This window comes from Vidua macroura, chromosome 3, assembly GCF_024509145.1.
Source record: "Vidua macroura isolate BioBank_ID:100142 chromosome 3, ASM2450914v1, whole genome shotgun sequence".
Classification (NCBI taxonomy): Eukaryota; Metazoa; Chordata; class Aves; order Passeriformes; family Viduidae; genus Vidua; species Vidua macroura.
Window position 1 is genome coordinate 35852200 of NC_071573.1, and position 23792 is coordinate 35875991.

Below are 23792 nucleotides of genomic sequence, written 5' to 3' on the forward strand. Positions count from 1 at the left end.
ATCAGTTTTTTCCATGATTCCACAAATTCTTGCTAGTGAAGCTTCATAGTTCAGCTGTTCACAACTCCTTAAATATTGAGTCACTGTACTGCTAGGTGACCTGACAACTGTAGGGCTTTTAAACCAGACATTTTCTCTCCATCCCTCACTTGTAGGCATCTTCAGCATCTTCCAAAGGTGGATGTTATGATGGTTTGTGTGTCCTCTAATTTTCACTCATTCAAGGGGTGATCTTGTTTCTTGCCATGGGGATTGTCTAGGATAGAACCTCCCCAGCTTGCTGTGCAGCAGCACCTGGTCCCAAAGGTTTCTCAGTGGCTATGAGACTGCCGTAGCTGGCAACCTGTCAGGTACTGGGGTGTGAATTCTCTCTGGGCTCCGTTTAGCTTTGAGGAGGGCATGCTGCAAGCTGGGGCAGACCCAGCAGAGGTATCTGATCGACAGAGCTCATCTGGAGCTCTCCACCCTTCCATGTGGGCACGGAGCTCACCACATGCCACGCAGCGGGGATTCTTGGAGCTGCTGCAGATCGGCCTCAGCGGTGGGGAGTTCAGACCCCCTACATCTTTAAGCCCAAAGGGCATTGCAGGAATCTTCTGTGTGGTCTTGCCTCTATGACATTATTTGTAGGGGTTGTTCTTGTCCTGCTGGCTTGTTTGCAGGAAGAGCTGTGTGGTCTTCAAAGTCCTCTTTGAAGTTCATGCAGAGTCATGAGGACACAGTTAAGATGAGCTCATAAAGGCTGATTTCAGGTGAAACCAGAATTTTGGGAGTATAGCTGGTGTTGGTGCTTGCTGCACATCTTGTGCACAAAATAGGTGATAAATTACAGCCATGCTGGAGAAGCGATGTGTGAAAACATTTAAGGTGACGTTAAATTTCTGTTAGGAAGCACCTCTTAGAGGTAGAGTAATAAAAGCTTGGAGTACCTACACCTGAACTGTACCAGGTTTGCGTGTGCTTGTTGTGCTTTTGGGTAAAGCAGAGGAGTGTGAATATTCAGCAAAGCTGGAATTTACAAACTTTGACTCATTTCTATTTCTCCACATTCAGCAAGTAGGGCTGTAATATATATTTTGAAAACCCTGTACTGCTCTGGAATTTATGGCATCTCTTGGGAAAGTCACTCATCTTCTTCAAGTCTCAGTGTTTTACATTAGATGAGGATGTCTGCACCACACTAGACCAAAAATTCAAAGGTGCTTACACTGAGGTTATGGGAGCTATAGAAATGCTTTTTGTTGTCTTATTTTTCTGTTGCTGTGAATGTAATCATCAGTTATATCAGTACCCAATTTAAGTAGCTAGTAAATGATAATCGCTCTTCAAAAGAAAACTTCCAGTAGGACCAACTAGTGGTGGGTTCTCAACTTGGCTTTCAAGGGCAGGCTGGACAGGACTTGGAACAACCTGCTTTAGTGGAAGATGTCCATGACCATGGCAGGGAGGTTGAAACTGAATGGTCTTTAAGGTCCTCTCCAAACTGTTCTGTGATTCTTATGAATTATCCCTACTGCTCCCTCCTGGTGCTGTATCATTCGTTATAACCCAATTACATTAAAGCAATTCTTGGGAGAACTTAGGGGAAGTGAAATTGGGATGTCTGAAGAAAAGGGAAAACTATTTTATAGCAGAGTTTGATAATAGCAGCAGAAAAAAAAGATACTGTATTCCAAGAATAATGTTGTGAGGGTGTTGGTGCTGCAGGTTAAGCCGAGAAACACATGAAAGAATGATGACAAATTGGGATTTGGCAACTTTCTGCAGACAAGCAAAAGGAAAGAGAAAAGTTAACAATGGCTCCTGAACTTTGCTGGTGTCTAACTTGGTTAAAAACAAGGGTAAAATCCCTCCTATAGCTATTCCATGAAGGTTTGGGAGGACTGGTTGAAAATACACAACTGAAATTTCTGATCAGTGTTTTTGACTATAATGAGGAAAGTCTAGGGAATATTGCCCTTCCTGTGAATGTGATTGTGCAATATTTCCCCCAATTCTGCTCTTATCTAGTTTGCCTGTTTACCCTCTCTTGGAAGGCTGCCTCTTCTGCCACACCATATAGGGCACAAGTGTGGAAAGTCTTTGATTTTCATCATAAGTGCAAAGTGAAAGCTGCTTTGTAAAGCAGCTCCAAGAAATGACAGCAAGTATTCATAAAGCTTGCTTAATTGATATTAGCATAAATGTAAAGCCAAGTAATATTATCAGTATCAGTTCTGGAACAGTTCCATTGCATGCTCTTCACATCTCTGTTTATCTGTTTCAGGTGATCTCAGGAGACTGCTCAGGGGGAATTCAGGGATGAGAAATTTAATGGTTGCAGTTTTATAGTCTTTATCAGACCATCACGGCTGTAATCAAAAGATAAGAATTATCATCCATCATCTCAATCAAGTTTCAAGAGAAAATCATTGCAAGAGAACCTCTGGTAAGTCTATGAATTAATTCAGATTTGGGGAATGTTATGTAATTTGTGTTAACACCCACAAGCTCTAGTCACAGATCGGGAATTTTCTGTGGCAAATACTCTAAGAAAATGAAAATAAAATAATAAAATTGGGGGTTTCTTTCCCAAAAACAAACTAACCAACCAGTCCAAAAAGGTAGAGTGTTACCTAGGCTATTTCCCATGGATTTGTGATTACTGTAAGCTCATATGATGATGTTGTTGAGCCAGGGATGGGCGAAACGACTCGTACGATTTTAGAAGGTAAATGAGACTTTATTCAAAAGCACTTCTCTCTTTTATAGAAAACATCGTGAACATTAATTCCATTGGTCTTAAAGTAAAAACATTTCACTTGATTGGTACGCTGGACTTAGGTCAGTGTGGTAGAACATACCTATAAACAATATGAACGGAAAGCAAGATAATAGATTGTTTACATTCCTCTTGGACTTTTTCCTAGGCTTAGCCTGGCAGAAATCTTTCTCTTTTTCTCTCTGACTGAACTGAGAATATCCACAATGATATTGATGATGTGCAGAGTCAATCTTTTCTTTACAGGGCTCTGAAAAGGGGGATAGGTTTTCCTAGGAGTCCAGAAGTCCTCAGGATAGGATATCTCAATTGGGATAGATTTTCCCAGGTTTTCCTGTGGAACAGAAGCCTTGAAGAATATACTTGTCAGCATGTATCTACGTGGTCTGATTAAGAGGGGACTGGTCATGAGGAATAGACATGGCCATTAGGAATGCTGGTCTTTACCCCCCTTTCCTGACAGCCAGTGCTGTTGCAGGACAAATATTCATTGTGCAATGAATTTAGATTCTAGATCTAGATTTCTAATTCCTTCTCACCCATGTATCTAATTTAGATGGAGGTTGGAAAGATATTAGGAAGAGGAATACTGTTGGGTTTCCATGGGCTTCTCAAACCATTAATGTTTTACTGGAGCGCTTTTGGAAATCCAGTCCTTCCTCAGCTGCAGAGTTCAGAGCTGAGCTGCTGTATCTGGTTGTCTAAAACAACTAATTCAGGTTGTGGCCAGCAACAGCAGAAGGGAAAGGCTGTTCAAGGGATCAGTCCTGCTCCAGGATTCTCTGTGTCTGTGTACTCCATCCTTGTATGAGCCATCCGAGGTGGATGGCTCCAGTCAGAACTGGCCACGTGGACAGTGAAGCTGCTGTGGGAGTGTCCCTGTGCACTCAACTGGGTATCCCACATCTGCTCCAGGTCCTCAGCTTTCCCCCTCTTTGGGACTTCAGAAGCACAGAGCAGAATGAAGCCAATGGCTGTCTTTGTTCCATGAGGCTGCCCCAGCTGGAACCTGTTGCTGACTGACACAGCCAGCTCTTATATTGACACTGTTATATCCTTTGGCATATTACGCTGCATTTACATCTTTTAATTCACCCCAGCAAACACATGGCTTATTTTAGCACCAAGTGTAAGAGCTTTTATTAAAACCATTACAGGACACCAGATGGGGATGCAGAATTGACAGCAACAGGGCTGCTTGCTACCATATTGGATTTAGGAAATATTCCGGAATGCTTAGCCCTTCTCCCCACTCTGCTTTCCTGCTTTGTGGTGACACAAACACTTCTGGGTTTTACATCCAGGGAGTTACATCTCTATGATATGAACCAGGGTTTTTTTTGGTTGGTTTTTTTTTTTTGTTTTTTTTTTTTTTTTGCCAAGCAAAGTTATATGTTTCAGAATTTGCTCATCTGAGTCTTCCAGGTCACATAATTTCTGAATTACAGATTACAGCAAATAGGATTTTGGTGGGAGTGTTTGATGATAAAGAAATGTGAAATGAAGTGGAACAGAAAGGTTGTTTTTTAAGTTTTGCCTTTAAATAAGAAAAAAAAAAGGAATTGATGAGAATTTTCAGTAAATTAAGAGACAAGACTCATTAAAGAAACAGCATCTCTGAGGTGTTTTCGGGAATATCAACTTCTTAAGCACAATGGAGTCTAGAGAAAGTGCCAATAGTCTGAAATATATATATACTATAAAGGGATATGTTTTAAGAGGGAGCAGATTAGTGGATCTGGTAAATCTTGGCCAGTTTGATTTAGATGTTTAACTGAGATGGATTAAAAAATATCTGATCAGTAGAACTTGGACTGGAAGTCTTGTGAACTAGATTCTCATGTTAGCTGTTCCTCCTGCCACAGCAGTTACTGAAAGAGTGCCAAAATATTTGTGACAGTTGTTTTGGGTTTTTTTTTGATTTATAAGTCTGACAAAGTGAATTTTTTTCAGATGTCAGTCTTTCCTGCAGGTAAAAAACACAATGCTTTGCTTCAATATAATCAAGAGATGATATGTAATATGATGTTTTGAAACTACCTTTATGTGAAAAGTGACTTAAACTTTAAGAGGTTTTCAGAAGGGCTAAGTAATCACAAAGAAAACTACGGAACATTTGAGACTATGGATATTAATTTATTTTATCATTTTCTCCAATTGAAAAAAAATACTGTGTTTTTGTTCAACACCCAAAGCCCCCAAATCTGTTCTAGCCCAAAGATAGCATAGCTATAGATTCCTATAGCTATAAATATTTGCTTCTGATTTTATGATAATGTTGTTATAAAATGCTTCATCACATCTTATTTTATTTTATCTAATTGGATAATACAACCACTTGATTACATTGAATTTTGAAAATTCTATTTGAGAAGATAAAAATTAAGTCTTTCTATTTAATATCCCTGTCATAGACAGAATTTAAGTGGAACTGGAATACTGTGGCTTTTTTTTAGCTGAAATTCTCTTCTTGTAACAGGGATGAAATATTGACATTCCTAAAATGAAAATATATTTTGTTGTTGGTATGACCGAAAAACAATTAACTTTTAATCCTGTGAACATCAAACTGTATTTAGCAATAGATATTTAGGGACATGCTGTGTCTTAAGACAGCTTGAAAGTCTAATCAACTTATTCTTTCCTGTTTGTGTGGTTCACTGGTTCCTTTGAGCCCAGCTGATTCATGTGATACCTACCACAGGAGACAAAGCACTCTGGAGTCCAGACTAGTAGGAAGAGGAATATTTAAATTTAATAAATCAATGGACTTCTAGATTTAAGCTTAAAAAGAAAATCTGTAGCACATTTCTGAATTACAATTCTGAACTATGTGACTTTGGCTAAAGACAAATCTTCAGCTTCTGTGCTCCCTTATTTTGCCCAGCAGACTGTTTTTAGTGTTTTTATAGCTCTAGATGCTCTGTCCTTGCTACATTATCTGAAATTCCTGTCTGCAGCCTAGTGCTGGCAGTGCGAGTGGGGAGTCCCAGCTGCTCTCTCTGCAGGAGCACATCACTGGAGCTGTGCAGGCACTGGAGCGAGCGCTGTAAACACACAGCCTAGCACGCAAGCCTTCCCTCCCGGTGAACTTTGCCATTTGCTAATTTATCCCTGCTCTAAGTTTGCTCTGGTGTTTGCCTTTTTCTATAATTTCTTCCTGTAAAGCCTGTGTGGGCTGGCTTCTAGTTCCTGTGCAGCGCGATTTTCTAATCCAGCAGTTTCACCTCCGGCTTTGGACATAAATCAGCAGGGAACTCTCACAGGTTCCTTACGCCCTGTTCGGGGAAGGAAAGAGGAATACTGCAGATATTGAGCTAATGCTATCAAGCTGCCCAAAGCAGAAGAAGAGATTGATAAGAGAAAGCATTGTATTTATAGTTTCTGGCATATAGCATAGCACAAGTCCTATTTAAATTCTTCAGAAATTAGGATCAGATGACTTAGGAACTTCTGGCGTATTTGAATCTTAAGTGGTTACAGACAGTTTTGCTCAGACTTCAGTTGTTATATGTGCTACTTCTTCTTCATTTAGAACTGGTTGGGAAAGTTTACAAATTCTTGGCAGAATGGAAAAATATCCTGCTTACACTGAGGTTGAATGGCAATAGGGACACAGATCCTCCCTGAGGTGCTACCTTTCTTGTGTGTGTGTCTTGTGTAAATATGTGCAGTGGGATTTAATTTACTGGTGTTCAATGTGATATTGCCTTTATTTTCCAAATATTAATTCTGACCTTGCTGCCACCATGTATAACATGGGCATGGTAGGGATCTGCTCAGGTAAAGGGTCAACTTCAAATTACCATATTTTTTTATCTTCAGCAATGGCTTATAGTATGAAGCACTTGAATGGATACTTTATGAAGAGCAGAGAAAATGTAAAACAGCCTTTACTTGTAGAAAATGTAATGCATTGTTGTCATCAGAGCACCAAGAAAATGATGGTACAGAAGTGCCCTGGGATGGCTGTCAAGGGGTAAATCACTGCCTGGGTACAGGGCAGAGGACAGCAGGTGTCAGTTCTGAGGATGTGGACGGTGTTTTTTTTTCTGCTTAGACCCAACTGCACTGCCGTGAATGTGACACAGTGGTTGGGCTCACTTGCTCCTGTGTAATGAGAACAGCTAAGGTATTTCCTTCTTATTATCTTTTTTAATTGCCTTCATCTGAGCTGAGAGCTCAGCCTGTCCTCCAATGGGCAGATTCCAGTTCAGATGGATGTTATGAGCATGAAACTGGTTCCACTTCTGTTCTGTGCCTATGCAGCAGCAGCTGAGGTCCAGCCTGCTTTCCCTGGGGCTCCCAGCAATTCCATGTGCTCTGCCAGCCCCCTGTGCTACCAGAGCAGCTCTTGTGGAACACAGGGATCCACAAAGCCCATGTCAGCTGGATCTCCATGGGGACTGCCCAGAGTCTGTGGAGTCCAGCTCGGCCCTTGCCCTGCCTGCACTGTGGGGCAGCTCGAGCTGCTCTCCTCCAAGCACCCACATGTGTGTGCAGGAGCAGCCTGGCTCAGACCAGCCTTCTGCCAGGGCTTCCTGGCACGCCCCACTGCGCTCCAGCTGCAGGCGGCATGGCAGTGTCCAAATGGTTGGGAGAGCTCCCGGAGCCTCGGCAGCTGGGGAGAAGTGGCTCGGGATCACACACGGCTCTGCCAGCCCTGCTTTGGCAGGGACCACCTGCCTCCAGGTAGGGCAGGGGAGCCTCCTGAGCCACCCACCCAGTGGCCTCACTGGTCCCCCACAGTTTCCAAGCTTTAGCAAAGGCTGCTCCCTCTGCCTGTTCCTTGCGGTTATGGGTTGGGTCATCTGCAGAAGGAGCAGAGCTTTTCAGTCTCCCTGAGGTCTCTTGAGTCCTAAGGGACTAATAACTCATTGGGATGGTTGGAGCTTGACAAGGACCTGGAGGTTAATTGCTGTAATTCCCTGGCAGTATCTTTCACCCTTGGGGCAGGACAAGTAGGAGTTTCTCCCACAGCAGGAGTCAGAATTGTTCTGCAGGAAACACCCAGGCCAAGAGGCCTCTTTCCAAGATAGTTCTTTTACAGTAACAATCTTAGTATTTTTTTTAAGGAAATCTCTATCCTAAGTAAGAAGAGTAAATGGATCTCTCACTTGCAGGCTCTCACAGTTGTATCATAAGCATTGCCACTGATCAAAAGATCAGATGAAAATGCAAATAAACAAGTGAATTGATCTTTGCATTTAGAAATAACAAAGTTGGGGAAATCCCCCTCTATCCTTAATCATCAACCCTAAAAGATTTTAAGTCTGACTGTCCTTGACAGTGAGTCAATGTTATCTTGACACAAAGACAAGGAGAATGGAAAAGTTGTTTTGTGAAAGTGTTTTATATCCATTTTGAGCTGTTATGACTGATGATGAACCAGGGTGTCTTGCTCTATATTATGGAAATACTGATCTTGTTCTCTTAGAAGTTAATTATTAGCATAAAAACTTTTACTCTATTACTCAATTCCTTTTATTATAAGCTCAGCCTGTGTGTTATTGCAAAATTAGCTATAAATACATTGCATTATATCTAAATGTCGCATCTTACATGGTTTCTAAGCTCTAATGTCCTGATACAAACCAACTCTGTACTCAGCAAGGCTTCACCAAGATCCAAAGTATCTTTTCCATTATTTTCTCACCAAAGGGTGCTTTCTCATGTGACTAAAAAAATGTTCTGTGTGAAATAGTCTGTAGGAGAGGAAGCCTTTTCTCAGGCTCTAAAGTGCTGGCAGGTCCAAGTGCCCTGAAGATTGTCAGAACTGGAGGTGAAGTTCTTTACATCCATAATAAATACTATTGTTCAGATTTCCAGTTCAGGCTTATGCTGGGAATGTTCTGATTTTTGGTTGCTCACTTTTGTCTATTCAGGTCTTCTTTTAATGTTGTCTTTTTAATATTGTTAATTTAATATATGCCACAGGGAACACTGTCAAGGGACACAAGCCATGTAGGAGTGAAGTCACGTAGGGACCTTCAGACCTTAAGCTGCCTTAGGGATAAATCCTCTTCTTCTTCTTGGTGATTTATACTGTGACAATCCATATCCTTCCTGACCTGGGGCATAAACCCTGTTGGAAGTTGTGGGGCAGAGTGCCCACATCATACTCAGTTAATACATTAAAAAATTCCTGAGTACCGTGTGGACATCTGAAGAAATCATCTATGTTCAACACATTCCTTCAATTTCCTCTAACAAGAATATTAATCTAATTGATGTCAGAGTATGGTGAAAGTCACTTGGCTTTCTCATCAGCATATGTGCATAAATACATATATAATTTACAGCAGAAATACAGCTCATTGACATTATACATTAAAATACATATAGCTAGTAACTTTTTTGCAGTTTTAAACTGTTGTGCAAAAAATACCAATTTTTATATACCTGCAGAGTGTGTGTGTGTGTGTGTGTGTGTGTGTGTGCATTTCTGTTAGGAAGTTATCCTTCCATGTTTATGGCGTTCAGTGGGATGGATGATGCACCCATGGAATTTTGCCAGCTCTGCTGACGCAAGCTCCCAGCTCATCCTATAAACATTTACGCCTCTGAGTAACTTCAGTCACGTACAAACCCTGGGCCCAAAGAGTCCTCGTGGGTCATTGATTCCAGCCCTGTGGTGGGACAAGCAAGGCCCAAAACTCCTCTTATAAAATGGCCAAGCATTCATGTAAAGCTTCCTGACTTTTCACCTGCCATCCCTCCTGCTGGAAAGTTACTCCATTGCCTTCTTTGGCTGATAGTTAAATAGTCTTCCCTCATTTTCATCCTCAGGTTAGTCATGGACAATTTCATTTTTATGTCAATATTGTAAGTACCTCTTCTTCCTCCCTGCTGTTTACCCAAGGAGAGCAGTCATGCAGCTGAAGTTATTTATGTGCATTTGCAGCTTTAGGTCCTTGGGGGTGGAGTCCACATGGATTTTACTTATGTACAGATAAACAGGCAGAATGATTTTACAAGCCAAACCTGTCAGAGTGATTAAAACTAAGCAGGATCCCAAAGTAAATGTGTCTGGGGTTGATAAGGACTGTCTTTGAAGCAGTTGTCCTTCAGTGTGCAGCTATTTCTGGGCAGTTGCAGCTGGCTGACTTTGGTGCCCTGTGATTTATATCAGGACAAGTCTCCTGCTCACATAAAACATAGGATGCCACAATCCAGTACAGTTCTGTTCATCATGAAAGGAGATATCTGTGTCTATCCCTTACTTTCCTAGCAATAAATTACATATAAGCTGGCAGAGCTGTTAATTTCAACTTTGGGGCTGAACTGGAGGGGTGGCTTGTACTTTGGTATTCTTCATTCCACTGCTGCTCCAGGTGTGCCATGTTGGTATTCCTCCCTAGCTAAGTAACTTTGCAAACATGATTCCTCTTCCTTCATAACACTGCAATTTCTCTGTCTTCTAGAACTGAGGCAGGTAGCACTTGGAAAGTTAAGTTCAAACAAGTTCACTGTGAGTGAGGTAGAATGGGCTACAGATGAGCCAGACCCTCTTCCCCTGTCCAGTCACTCACAGACCCCTGAACAAGGAGGGGAGGAAGGCAGACACTGTATTTTATACTAATTGGCCACCTACCTCTCTACCCCTTCTCTGAGGGTTACAGAGATGTGAAAACACGTGGGATGGGAGCTGGTAAAGCCAGGAGTGACATGGGAGGGAGAAAGAACTCCCAAGTGTGACAGGCAGATGAGTAAAATCTGCCACAGAAGATCATGTACACATTGAAATCACATCAGCTAACAGATTTAGCAAGGAAACCAACAACTGAATTGGACCTATCTTCTTGGGGTGCTCTTCAGAAAACTAGCTTGATTTGCCATCTTCCAGCACTGCAATACACTTGTAATAACCCCATCAAAAACGAAATAAGATTTTCATAAGAGTGCTGGCATTGCAAACCTGCTCCCTGTAGCTCTAGTAGAAAGTTTGGCAGCCTCGTCCTGCAATGCCAGGTGATTTGTGCAGCAACTTGTTAACAGCAGTTAAGCAACGAAATCAGGTGCCCTTCCCCGAGGCTGCAGATGAATCACAGGGAGGAAAAGAGATTGGGAGTAGAGTGGGTACACACTGGTGAAGAAAGGAGATGGGAGAAGCTGGGGTGGACAGTCATGGAGCCCAGGGGATGTGTCTCAATGTTTTTGTTTAGGCAAAATGTAACTAGTGGTAACTGGAGGATAAAGGGTCAGAATCCCCTGTCAGAAACTGTTTGGGCAGGTATCACTTGGGAGTAGCTGAGTGGATGGGTGTCTGTGGAGCTGCAGTAACGTAATGCAAAGAGGAGGCCCAGGTCTGTTCCCCTCCTGGTTACCTGCTCTCTAAATGGAGCCTCCTTTGCCCCTCCTTTGCCAGTCACCTGTAGCCTCCCAATTCTCATAGATTAGGTCACCCAAATAAAATTCAGTTAGGTCACCACAAGTGGTGGTGGTACTCACAAGGGTTTATTGTAACCTGCTCTGAAACACAGATAGATAACACAGACAGCATCCACTATATTTTCCTTCGTGTGCTGGACTATGGTCCAGATTTTCCTGGTGGATTATGCAGAGGTTTTCAAGTGCAAAGTAACCTCTTTTGTAGTTTCACAGCATAAAGTTCACATGATGAGATACCTCAAATCTCTTTTGCAGTCATACTGCATTGACTGGTTGTGACACAGTGCATAAATCCAGCCCCAGTGACACTGACAACGATCCTTGATGTGATGAACCAAGTAGTACAGCCCCAGGCACTCAAGTAGGAGGATGGAGACTGGAGCTGAACGTTGGCCTGATTTTTCAGGATGCCTCAAGTTACTCCTCCAAGCACATCTTTGCACTCCTTCCTTCAGTTAAGGCTTCAGAATGTGAAGTCTGTATTACCTCTTTGGGGAAAGCATGTGAGAACTGTTTCACTATCAATTAAATTCCAGCCACCAATGGTAATAGAAGCACTGAACTAAAGAACAAAATATGGAGTGATTGCCTAGACTGGGGTTTTCTCTGAAAAATAGCCATCAACTTTATTTTTTTCAACACGGCACCAATGTGCCTTCCCACCAGAAGCAGAGGATTTGATCTCTGTTTTTATGGATAAAGTACAAACCCAGAGTGCAGAGCTATAAGAGTGTTACCCAGGCATTTGGGCAGGTTTGATGTGCCAGGGTTGACAGTGTCTGGTGGACTCTGTCTCCTCCCCACAGCATGCCAAGCAGTTCTGTGGCTGTTTCTCTAACCTCGTGTCCTTGCTTTCTTGGTAAGGTCTGGTTACGTCAAACCTGGAGATCTTCTGGCCCATCCATATTTCTAATTAATGGAGGTACAATCTTTGGAAATGCAGGTGGACTGCATCCTTAATACAAGTTTTCTAGTAGGAAAAACTAGGATTCCTTCTTGTTTCAGTAGCACTTGCATATTTGCCCATGATGAATGAAACACTTTCTTAGAATAGTTTCAATTTCTACAAGCTAGAATGAGAAATCCCTATAAGGCAAGAATGATGAATATTTTTAGTACTTAAATATCCAACATTTATACTCTTTAGCCCATGTTCAGCACTGCATTTAGATTCAAATTCTGAATCAGCTTACCATTGATTTGAATGTTGAATTAAATACCAAAATATGCACCAAGAAACTTCATGTGAAACATTCAGCACTTCTTGAAAGCTGAATAAAGATCACAGGCTTTCAATAAAAATAAATTCCCTTCTCTTAGGGAAATAAGTATTTGAAATAAAATGATGAAGTAATCTTAATATCCTTGCACTAGACCCTTAAAGTAGAGTGACATTTATTTAAAACATTGTCAGATTGTTATTACCAAGGTTTTGCTCTTTGATATGAGTTACTACTTTGTACAGTGGTTTCAGCTTTGTGTTCTGTGAATGAGGTTTACATCCCAGCCCTATGTTCTCCTTCAAACATCATCAGCCCCATTTCAGCAGTCAGTAACTGAAGTTAAGCATAAAGAGGCAAGAGCTAGAATCCAGACTGATCCGATGGGCAAATGTATGGAAAACTATTAATGGCTGGGCCATCTTTAAAAATAATGGGAACAGTATTCCTCTTCATTAAAAAGTACAGAATAGATCTTTAGGCTAAAACTAAAAAGTCTGTTGCCTACAGGTACTGGCAACATATATGTCTCTTTGCAAATTATATTCTTATTATAAAAAAACAATCTGCTTTGCAATACTGTGACTTCATTCAGATCTTATTCTTTAACATAATTGAAGATCAAATACCTCATGCAGGACTTAGAGAGTCACCTCTTCTTTTTTTTTTACTTAACTCTCTTTTGATCTGTAGGTATTATATTATGAGCTGAAATGTTCATAAAGCCTCCAGGCTCTCATTCAAAGCAGCTGACAACAGCTCAGAACTCTCCTTGGAGTAGAGGAGCTCTAGCTTTTGTAAATCTCCCCTCTACACATTTCCTATCCCAAAGAAGATACTATACTTCTTTTTTTCATTGATTAGGTACTTTTGACAAAGGCTTTATCCAAAGTGTCTTTGCAAACCATTAATGAAAGCTCTAAAATAAATATATTTCTTTATACCTGTAGCTCTAAATTAAACCAGATTTGTATTTTTTTTCTAATTACTCACCATGATCTAATACTGCAACAATTGAGCAATTGACAAGTGATCCAAATCTTCCCATCAGTGTCAGTTCTGAATGGGATGTGTGTTATTCATGCTATAATTAAAGGAATAAGAAAAGCCTCTGCTGATGAGTGTCCCTCACTGAGAACCAAGATTTCATAACTGGGTACTTGGTGGGTTTAAGGCAGGTCAGAGTAATTTGTGATAGACAAAACTACGAATCATCATAAGAAATGCTATTAGTGCCAAGGCTGGTCCATTTATCAACTCCAGTTCACCAAACCCCATCATAAGAAAATCTGGATCTAGTTTCCTTTGGTAAAATACAGCAGGAAGTAATTTTTGAATATTTTCTAAAATATGTCTGCAAGTTAGGGTGTGATGTTATGTGGATAATGCTAAGCAAAGGGATACAGCTGGCTCTTTGTACCTCGCTGTGGAATAAAAACTGAGTCATTGCCATGGAGAGGTCACTCCAGGGCTCTGAAAGCAGATTAGGACTTAACATCAGTTATCCAGATGTATCTATAATATTCAGTTTATTATTCATAACTTTATGCAACCAAATGAGCATATTGAAGTAGACATGATGTGAAATTAGAGCTATTGGGAGACTCTTCCAAAGAACAATAGGAGTTTTGCTTTTGTTTCAACAGGACTGAAATATATCCCATTTCTTATAAGAAAGAGCAGCAAATAATATTTATTATCCTTTTGATATGGAGCCATTACTGGAAGCCATTATCATCATATTTCAGGTTACTTAATCAGCTCTGTGAACTGATAACCCACATAAATAATTGCCTCACCGTTGCCAACAGTGCTTTTGGCACACTATGAAAATAACATTATTCCTTACGAATTAAACCACAATAAGATTTTAAATGACAGATTAAAGGCTTTCTTTAGGTACATTGAATCTTTCCAAACTGAGCAAACAAGAAGAGACCTACCATTTTTCAGGTATGTGATAGAGGTGAACTACAGCTGAGCTCCCTGATGGCACAGAAACCAGGTGCATGTGTCCAAACATGCCAGGTAAATGCAGATGATGAAAAAGAAAGATTAACTGCTGAAGAGCTACCTGTTCTTCAGAGCATTCCAGCTATCAGGCACACCCCAGTGGATTCTGTAATGCTCAGAGTGTATCCATAGGTCTGGAGGCAGGGACTCCATTATCTGTTTGGCTCTTTTCTGTTCCTGCGCAGAACAACTATGTCTGCAGCATTGAGCAAGATGTTCATTAGTGTTTCATTAGTATCCCTCACTTTGTAGTAGCTTCTTTCAGTTTGAACCTTTCCCCCTTATCTCCTTCTAGTTAGAGATGTCCCAAATGGCCATAGCTCAAGCAGAGTGACCAGTCCCATTTTTTATATTGCATTGTCTAGTTATCCTTGGCTGGATGTGTGCTCATAGCCTGCCTTTCACTGCAAGACATGAGACAAAACTTCTGAGTGAAGTTATGCTACATGTCTATTTCTTCTCACCCCAAATGATGAGAAGAAATCAGGATATGTCAGCCTTCCTAATATTACCAAAACCTGTGCCTGGACAAAAGCTGTAAGACAATGAGTGTATATATACATAGGGCAGCCAAGGGAAAGGATCTCCAGACAGGTCAGCACAATGTTTTGCCAGGAGAGGCTGCTGGTCTGTTCTGTAACAGCCTGGTCTGAGTTCTCTGAGGGACAGCCTGGCAATGTCACCTGGAGGAGCTCATCTTGGTGCATTTACTCTCATGGGAGGAGGTCAGGTATCTCCATGGGCAGGCAGCCAGGCATGGAAGTTGCTTTGAAACTCTGCCTGCACCACTTGTATCCCAACAGCCATAAGGATGAAAATCACAGAATGGTTTGTGTTGGAAGGGACCTTAAAGACTATCCAGTTCCACCCCTGCCATGGGCAGGGACACCTTCCATAGACCACGTTGCTCCAACCTGGCGTTGAACACTGCCAGGAATGGGACAAACACAGCTTCTCTGGGCAACCTGTGCCAGGGCCTTACCATGCTCACAGTAAAGAATTTCTTCTTGTTATCTGATCTAAACCTGCCCTCTCTCAGTTTAAAGCCATTCCCTCTTGTCCAGTGACTGAAGGTCATTGTAAAATGTCTCTCTCCAGCTCTCTTGGAGGTCTCCTAAAGGAGAAGTTCCTGGAAATTTCAAATTAGAGGTGGCATAATATTTTTGACCCCCATTTTCCACGAAACAAAATGAAAAGATAGAATTTGTGACTAGATTGAAGTCCTGTTTATATAATACCATAATCTCTTGTATGCTATCTCACCATCCTTTGTGGGTTGTAGCCCAGGTGTTTCAACCCTCCTTCCTACCCTTTATTTATGAGGTTTTTCTCATCTCTTGTGTGGGAAAGAGAAGAAACATGTGGTAGTTAGAGAGATGAGATCTGACCAGGGATCTTACACCAGCAGGGCAGAATGAGGAAAGAGATACTTAAGTGCTCTGCAGGGAAAAGTGGTTTCATATTTGACTCGGATGGAAAGTTTTCATTCAAGCTTCACCACTTTCCTTTTGAAACACTGGGTGGGAAATTCTACAGAAAATAATTCCTCACTAAAAAAATTTTTGGCCTGGTCTACTTGTTCAAGTCTGTGCTGCTGCATTGAGCTGAACTCCCACGGTGTGTCCAAGCACTGCCTGTGCTGGCAAGTGAGACCTCAGTGCTCAGGGCAGGTACCTGAGCCTCAGCCAGCAGTTGCCCCAGTCATCTTAAGGAATTACCTCTAGATGTCAGTCATGAATCCCTCTTATTCGAGGGATTTAAATAAGTAGTTAGGATACCTCTGACACAGAAACCCTTCAATCACTCTGCTTGGTTACTGAAATGTTTGTTTTCTGCCCTCCTTTTCCACACTGCTGGAGTCAGTTAAAGGCTGAAGGCAGAGAAGGTACTTTTTCAGCAGTGCAGAGATGCCTTAACTCATGCAGGAAAAAAAAAAAAAAACAAAACAAAACAAAAACCAAACAAACAAAAAAAAAACAAACACAAAAAAAAACCAAAAAAAAACCAAAAAAAACAAAAAAAACCCACAAAAACAAAAACCAAACCAGAGAAAAACTCAACCTTAGTCAAAATAAATAGACTTCTGTAGTCTTTGATGCCAGTTGAACAATCTCCCAACAAGCTGGGAGAGCTCAGGATGAAGCTGATCATCTGTTGATTTATTTAGGTAACTGTGTCTTGTTAGTACTTGCTTAGCAATGGGTCCAGATGCTTGGTATAACATTCTAGAGCCCATGACTAAAATGATTTAAGTGGCAATTTCTACACTCACTGAGGCTGAATAGACTGAATAGAGCAGTTTCCCTCCAGAAACTAATTATCTTCTGTTAGATGTTTTCAGTGGATTTTCCTTTTTTTCTTCCTTAAAACCTGATTTATTTAATTTTGTGCTTGCTTTTTTAGTAATTAAAAAATCCAAACATATTTATGCCTGACTTTCAACAGAGGGAAAGAGTTCCTATAGAAAAGCTATTTCTAGAGAGAAGAAGGAAAAATGTCTAAGAAAATTTGTGGCATCTCTAGCAGAAAGGAGGTTTTTGATATTTTGACCCTACCCATAGTAAGTAGAATTTTATTCTCAAATAGTTGAGCAGAAGCCAAAGGGTCTCCTAATGGAGTAAAATACTCAGGGTGTATATAAGGGTATATGAATTCTCATATGAGCTGTGGCTGATAATTGTTCCAGTTTCTCTCATGTTTGGAAGAAGTTTGGCCTTTCATTGTTCCAGTGTTCAACAGTTCATGGAGTGATGTCATTTCGCATAAAACCTTCACTGAAGCTTTTGGGAGTTCATCAGTCCTGAGCTACTTAGGACTTGTTCTTCAGTGTTATCCTGTCACAAGTATTCACCTTTAATTGAAATTAAAATTAATATCTCTGATGGCTGCATTGAAGCCAGGACTTCCAGAAGGCTGGCAGTCAGAATGGACAAAAGATTCCTATCAAATAGTAAACAAAGATCTTGTAAATAAATAGGGGGTAATGAGTGTCTGGCAGGCAACCACATTTGCAGATCATACAACAATAAAGACATTCGAGTTTATCAAATAATTAACCTCTTCATCTGAGTATATGGATATGCACGCATATATATTTATGTGTGTTGATTATTGCCCCTTTTACTTCCATGGGACTTTGAAAGACAAGATCCTACATGAAGACTCAAACAGCGTAACAATTTTGTCAAAATGTACTTTTATTACTAACACTACAAGGGGACAGTAAAGCATTTGCAGCCTTACTAGAGTTGCTCATGACCAACAGGTTTTACAAGTACAATTTAAAAGTAATGGAAGCTGTACTTTGATGGCATCAGAATTTCAGAGTTATTTAGGTTTTATCTATAAAGCAGGAAAAATATTGTATTGGGTTAAGAACACTTGCAGTAGGCAGATCCATGAGGAATTTTTGCTGCAACTTCACTTTTCCATGTCTGTTTTTTGCTGCTGCTGCTGCTGTATTACAAACACTGGCTCAGGTCCATAAAGATACTTGACTGCTTTGCTCCCGATGGTCTGAATTAGGCACCCAAAACTTTCTGGGTCTTTGTCATGTCAGTGTAAAAAATGGGAATCCTTTGCCGACATCCCTGGAGAAATGCAATTCTTAGAGGGACACTAAGCATGGTAATTCAAAGTAAATGATACTGATAGCTCTCCATGTAAAAAAAAAACCAAAATTATAGGCAGGGATTAGAAGTTAGATTGCTAAAAAAAAATACATTATTTAAAGTAGCAGGGGAGTAGAGGCACTGGAAGTCCTTAGAGGCACAGATCTGATTTGAAACTCAGAAAAAAGATCATATCTATCCTTGTAGGGTTGCCAGGAGGGTGTGAAGGGATTTATCGTCTCCATCCAAGAAGCTGCTCCCACTGCTGAAGCAGTTCCTTGCTCCTGCTTCTAGAAAAGGATTGCTTTGTCTGGGTTTGATGCAGGAAGGTGGAGGCTTGAGCGTTGTGGCAGTGGTGGGGTCCTGGAGATGCCATAAGGAAAGTCAGTTCATTTTACTTTTCAAAACCTGGGAATTTAAATATACAAACAAACCCCATACTGGACAAATATTTCATTTGTGAAGTTAAGAGCTCCAGACTTAGAACATTTTGGAACTCCACAAGATTCATCCTTCTCTGGCATGATTGCTAAATGGCCAAAGGGTGTGTGAAGCATATGTGAAGGAGGATTAAATTGACCAAATAAAACCCCCGAAAAACGAGACAACTAAACTGTCTATTCATTCCTATACCATAGAAATGATTCAAAACTATTTCCAGGCTTCTGGTTTTTGTTTTTTTTTTTTTCTTCTAAAGAAAAAGCTGGATATAGTTAAAATTTGATTAATTATCTTATCATAATTATGCAGTTCCTCAAATTATGAAAACCATTTGATGCTGCAGTCTTTGAGATTGTTGCCACTGTGCAGGGATGCTGGGTTGGTTTGGGCACAGCAGGCTGAAATGGCAATCAGTTATCCCAGGAAAAACCCACTTATAGAAAAATGGATCATGCAATTAGAGATTATGTCATATGTGCACAGGAGGACAAAATTAACCTTTGTGCCATGGCATGGACTTGAGGCACTTGAGTGCCTGAAGTATAGCAGGAGTCAGTCACTGGGGAGATAAGCAGCCCTGAGCAGCAGTGTGCTCTGCAGGGGAGGGGGCAGGAAAGGCGGGATGCCAGGTCTCGCCCCACTGGGAACGTGCAGGAGGGGACACTTTTACCTGTTTTTTAAGGCTGACACTTCTCTGCTCCTCCCTCCCTTTTAGGCTGTTTCAGCCTTGCCTGTCCCACCATCGGTGCCCCTTCCCAGGCTCCTCCATTCCCAGCCTTCCCGTATTCCTCTGACATTTCACAGCTCTGGCTGTTATCACTAATGCGATGGAGAAATGCTTTGGTGGTGCATGGCCAGGTCATGCAGGGGTGGAAAGGGGGAAGGGATGGGAATTCTGTATTCCTGTGCGGCCAAGCACTGTGGTTACTTGTTTGCACGTTGTCAGCAGGGAGGCACGTTGTTGGGCCAGGGAGGTGCCAGTGGTGGAGGAGATGCTGGCCATGCCCTTGCTTGGGTGCTGGCAGGACTGGCACCATGACCATGGGGTGGTTGTGCCCCTGTAGGAAACACTGACGATGAGCAGGGCCCAAAGCAGGAAGCGGTGGCTGCACACCCCAGGCATGAGCTGGGGGTGGCACTTCAGCCCCCATTCTCCAGCGCCACCACATCCCCTCTCCCCGTGTGATCTGGTGAACAAGGGGGTGGCTGTGGGAGATGGGGGGCACGGGCCTTCTGCTCGGCATGTGGGGCGCTCCAGCTCTGGGGAATAAGCTCCAGCAGCATGCGCTCTGCAGTGCCACTTCAAAGCAGGCTCTGGCAGAGAGGCAGGGGATTGTCTGGCGGGATTAAACCACATTGGAAGCATTTTAGAAAGGGTTTGACTCTTTGATTCTTTCGTATACAAATCTGACATCAAAGCCAAGTCCTGGTGTCTGTCAGATATGTCCTTCATCCCTAGAAAGAGATAAAACAGCCTCCTGTCAGTCAGATAACACGATAATTAGACAGTGTGATAATGCATTTATCCTGGTGCTTACAATCCTTGATCATATATTGCAATTATGTATACAGGCCACAGCAGCCAGTGTCTTTAATTATAACCTTGATGGCAAAATGATAGGAAGCAAGAGTCTTCCTAAGGGTAGGAAAAAAGATTTTTATAGATCCTCACTGAACGTAATAGAAGGGATTAATATTAAAGCCTTTGCTTGTGTGCTTGTGTGACCTGACAAACATGTTTATAAAGAAGTAGCAGTGTGTAGCTGCTGCATTAATACAGGGCAGATATTAGAGCAATATGAGATAGGTACTAAACCAGACAGAAACACCAGCACTTCAGTTTGATGTTAATCTGCTGCCCAGAAAATTCACAGTTAAATGATTACAATAATCTTATTATTGAGATTTTGAAGATAAATAGTCGACTTAAAGATTTCTCATTTATTTAGCCAGAAACTTTTTGGTTGCTTTGCAAATATCAGCTAGACAAAACCAGATAGGTGATATTATCCCTCCTGCAATAAACTGCCTCTGTACCAGACTGGACAGGGCTCCTGGATCAGGAATTTGATTGCTTATACCCAGCTGAAATATGTTTTTACTTGCATATTATTTAACTGCAATTATATTTTTCAGTTTTTCATACATTATGAAGCGCTTGACTAAAATAAATCAAGCAAATGAAGGCAGTGAAGTGGGGAGTGGTTGTAAAAGGTGTCAGTCTTAGAGTTCATAATTCTGGTGCTTGAGTTTTTATCCATTTTCTACTGCTCAGTGTTCGGTGTTATGAAAAACCCACTGAATGGTGCATGTCTGGCTGCTGGTCCAGCCCTGATCCTCCTCTATTTCTGCTCTCATACAGAAAAGTGACCATGTAAGCACATCCCTTGTGAAGGGTCATGATGACCATGCCCAGGAGATCACCAGGAATGGAAATGCCAAAGCTTGGGCATCTCCCTGGCTCTCAGGATTGGAGGACAGAAGCTTAGAGGAAAGGGAGAGACTTCAAGTGACTATTTTCCCAAGGGAAAACAGTCTTAGCTGTTAGGAAGTGCTGAAAGATAATGGAGTGAAAATCAGGCCCTTAAAAATAAGATTTTAACATTTAGGAAAAATGGTTGCCTTGGGAAAACTGAAGTGTAGATGTAATCATCTGGTTACAGAAGGTGACTAAAGCAATGATGGTAGAACACAGACTTACCTTCAGACACAAAGTGTGATCAGGGCAAGGATAAACCTTCTTGGCTGTGACTGTGCATTTGCTGAGGAATTACCAGCATGATGATGATTGATATAGATTGTTTCTTGTTCTTCAGAACAGAACTGTATGTTTATCCAATTCAAATGGTCCCTCAGGGGTTGGGGCTCATTCTCTGCATCTCTTATTCTTTTAGGGCCTCTCCTGTCTCTCCTTATGCCACTGCAGGGCTTTCCTCTGCAGCTTCCCCTTAGGCCCTTGCCAATAGCAGTGTCCTCCAGCTTATCCTAAGTGTCTTAGACACTCCTCTCTAATGTCTGAATAATGTCATTCCTCATTGTCAGCAATCCCAGGTGCATGGAATAGTTGGGAAATGAGGCCTTTTTGGCAGCTGAGCCCCTACTGCACCTGTGCCCAGTCCAGACTCCCAGCAGCCGATTGTGAAGTCATTTGCTATGGCTGCTTGCTGCCTGCTTGGTTAATAAGGCTTGTGCAGAGGAAAACCCCTTTCAGATTGAAAGGCCAGGACTTGGACCCTCAGGACGTTAGGACAATACCATTGATGGTCCTGTGGTTCTTCTGCAGCAATCTTTTCCTGCTCCCATCTTTGCACCCTAAATCACCAGTCAACGTGTCTGCAGAACCTCATAGGAGATAAAGATTCCCATGGAAAATTACCATGGAAAGTCCTCCTCCAAAATTGCAGGATTAGTCTGCACTGGAGAGCCACATCCATGCAAGGGAAGAAGCCACAAAGCTTTTCTTACTTCTGCTACATTTTTCACACATCCTTTGGTGGTTGGTGTGAAGCATTTTCTGCTAGGATTTAATCATACTCTTTTAGTACAATATCTAAAAGATACTGGCTGCATTATTTATTCACATAAAATTTTCATTTTTAATAGAGGAAAATGAATTATGTAAAATGGAAAAGCTTTTTGACCTCAGTGATTCTTTTTTGTCACAAAACCCAAAACATGTCTTCATGCTGCTGGGATCCTAGATTAAATTTTAAAAATCAGCTAAAATGGGCCACTTTTCAGAAGTCAAAAGACCAAATGAAACCCACAACAATCAAAAAATATTTCTCTTGTGGGAGAAAACCTGAAGCAGACATTACAAATTCCCATTCTATGAAAAGTAATGATGGGAATTGCTTAACTAGCTACATGTTTTGGTACATTATTGTTGACTCCTTATTGCAATATTAAAGTGTCAAGTGGATTCAACCAACTAATATCACTTTGTATGCCATATATATGTGTGTATATATGTAAATATGTATGTGTGTAAATATATATATGTAAATATACATACATATACATAAAAGCAACTGGTAAATGCAGTATTTCTTCCAACCATCCCTGCCAATAACACCCAATGCTGAAGATCTTATAGAATATTCCTCTGACTGTGGGTGTTGCCTTGTGGTCATGGCCCTGTGGGGAAGGATTAGCCTTCAAATACCTGGGCTAGGAGCTGCCAGGAGAGCACCACATCTTCGGATCTCACAGTGTGGCAAGGGGATATTTATCAGTAGCTTCCATGAGGTTACGAATTGCCTCATGAATATTTACATGTGGAAAGAGATAAACTGTGCAAATGTATCCAGGACACCCATTTACTGCTCTGGTATCTCCCTTGGTTTGAGATAAACAGGAAGCTCCCAGAAGACAAGCTCTTTCCTGGTGGAGGACTAAAGAGTGAGAAAACTAACACGTGAGAGTGCTAGAAGGAGACTGGGGTAGGTGTTAGGCAGGGGATGGATTTCTACTGCTCCTGGAAGAATGGGAGGAGGAAGACGTAGCAGCCATTGCAAAGGCAACAGCGGGTTTTGTCATGGCTTGAAGCAGCTGCTGGGTTATAAGGGCATAGCTCCCAAATGCTGATCTACAGATAATATAAAAATAGCAGTAATGTGATAATAACAGAGTAAAACTGGGCAAGTGTTGAATTAGGGGGCTATAATTCCAACATGGGCTTCCACATGACCTAATAGACAGTAAGAGTCCCAGATGGGAGTGGAATTGTGCTTCTGTAGTTCACAGCTGCCAATTGGAGTTTTTAACATGTGTCCCTTCTTTTTTGCTTGTTGACCACTTAGTAGGGACAAGCTCCCACTATACAATTAACTCCAAGCTGCATAGCACCAGCTGAAAGAAGGTTACTCTATTTTACTTGACCCAAAACCAGCCAGATGTACCTGGCAGCTCGTGGGCCTGTGCAGGACCATTTGCTTCATTCCAAATGCGCTACACTGTGGCTCCATGCCTACCCTAATTAGGAATAATTAGCTCAAGCACTGGTGCAGCTGTGCAGCTTCTTTTGTCAGAGCTTCACCACATCCCTTCATTATCTCAGCTTTTGCACTGATACCCCACAGTGTCCTGTTTTGCAATGTGGGCTCTTCCATGCACAGCTGTTCACCAAAGCCATTCTGCATTACTTGGTGTTGCTGGGAGGAGAGCATGTAACTCTCTGGCTTTTTCGTCACAGCATCCCTATCCTTTGCCTGAGGCTGGAGAGTCTGGAAGGGGCCAATTCCACATCAGAGCCATCTGGTGAATCCTGATAAACCATCAGACTGGTTACCTTCACTGATCCTCCAAGACAGATCACATGTGTTTTTGGAAGTCATCATATTTGTATTTCATTGG

The 23792-nt window shown here is 41.6% G+C and overlaps 1 long non-coding RNA gene across 2 annotated transcripts in view; it reads left to right on the forward strand.

Moving 5' to 3' along the window:
- The first annotated feature begins 783 nt into the window (after window positions 1–783).
- LOC128805206 (uncharacterized) overlaps window positions 784–23792 on the forward strand; it is a 28150-nt gene continuing 5141 nt past the window's right edge. Inside the window, exons 1-4 of one of the 2 annotated variants that reach the window (XR_008436326.1) lie at window positions 784–867; window positions 2267–2428; window positions 2752–2823; window positions 5441–5525. This is a non-coding gene — a long non-coding RNA (uncharacterized LOC128805206). Of the gene's footprint in view, window positions 868–2266; window positions 2429–2751; window positions 2824–5440; window positions 5526–23792 lie in introns of those variants that run through there. The other variant, XR_008436325.1, reaches the window with a different exon arrangement.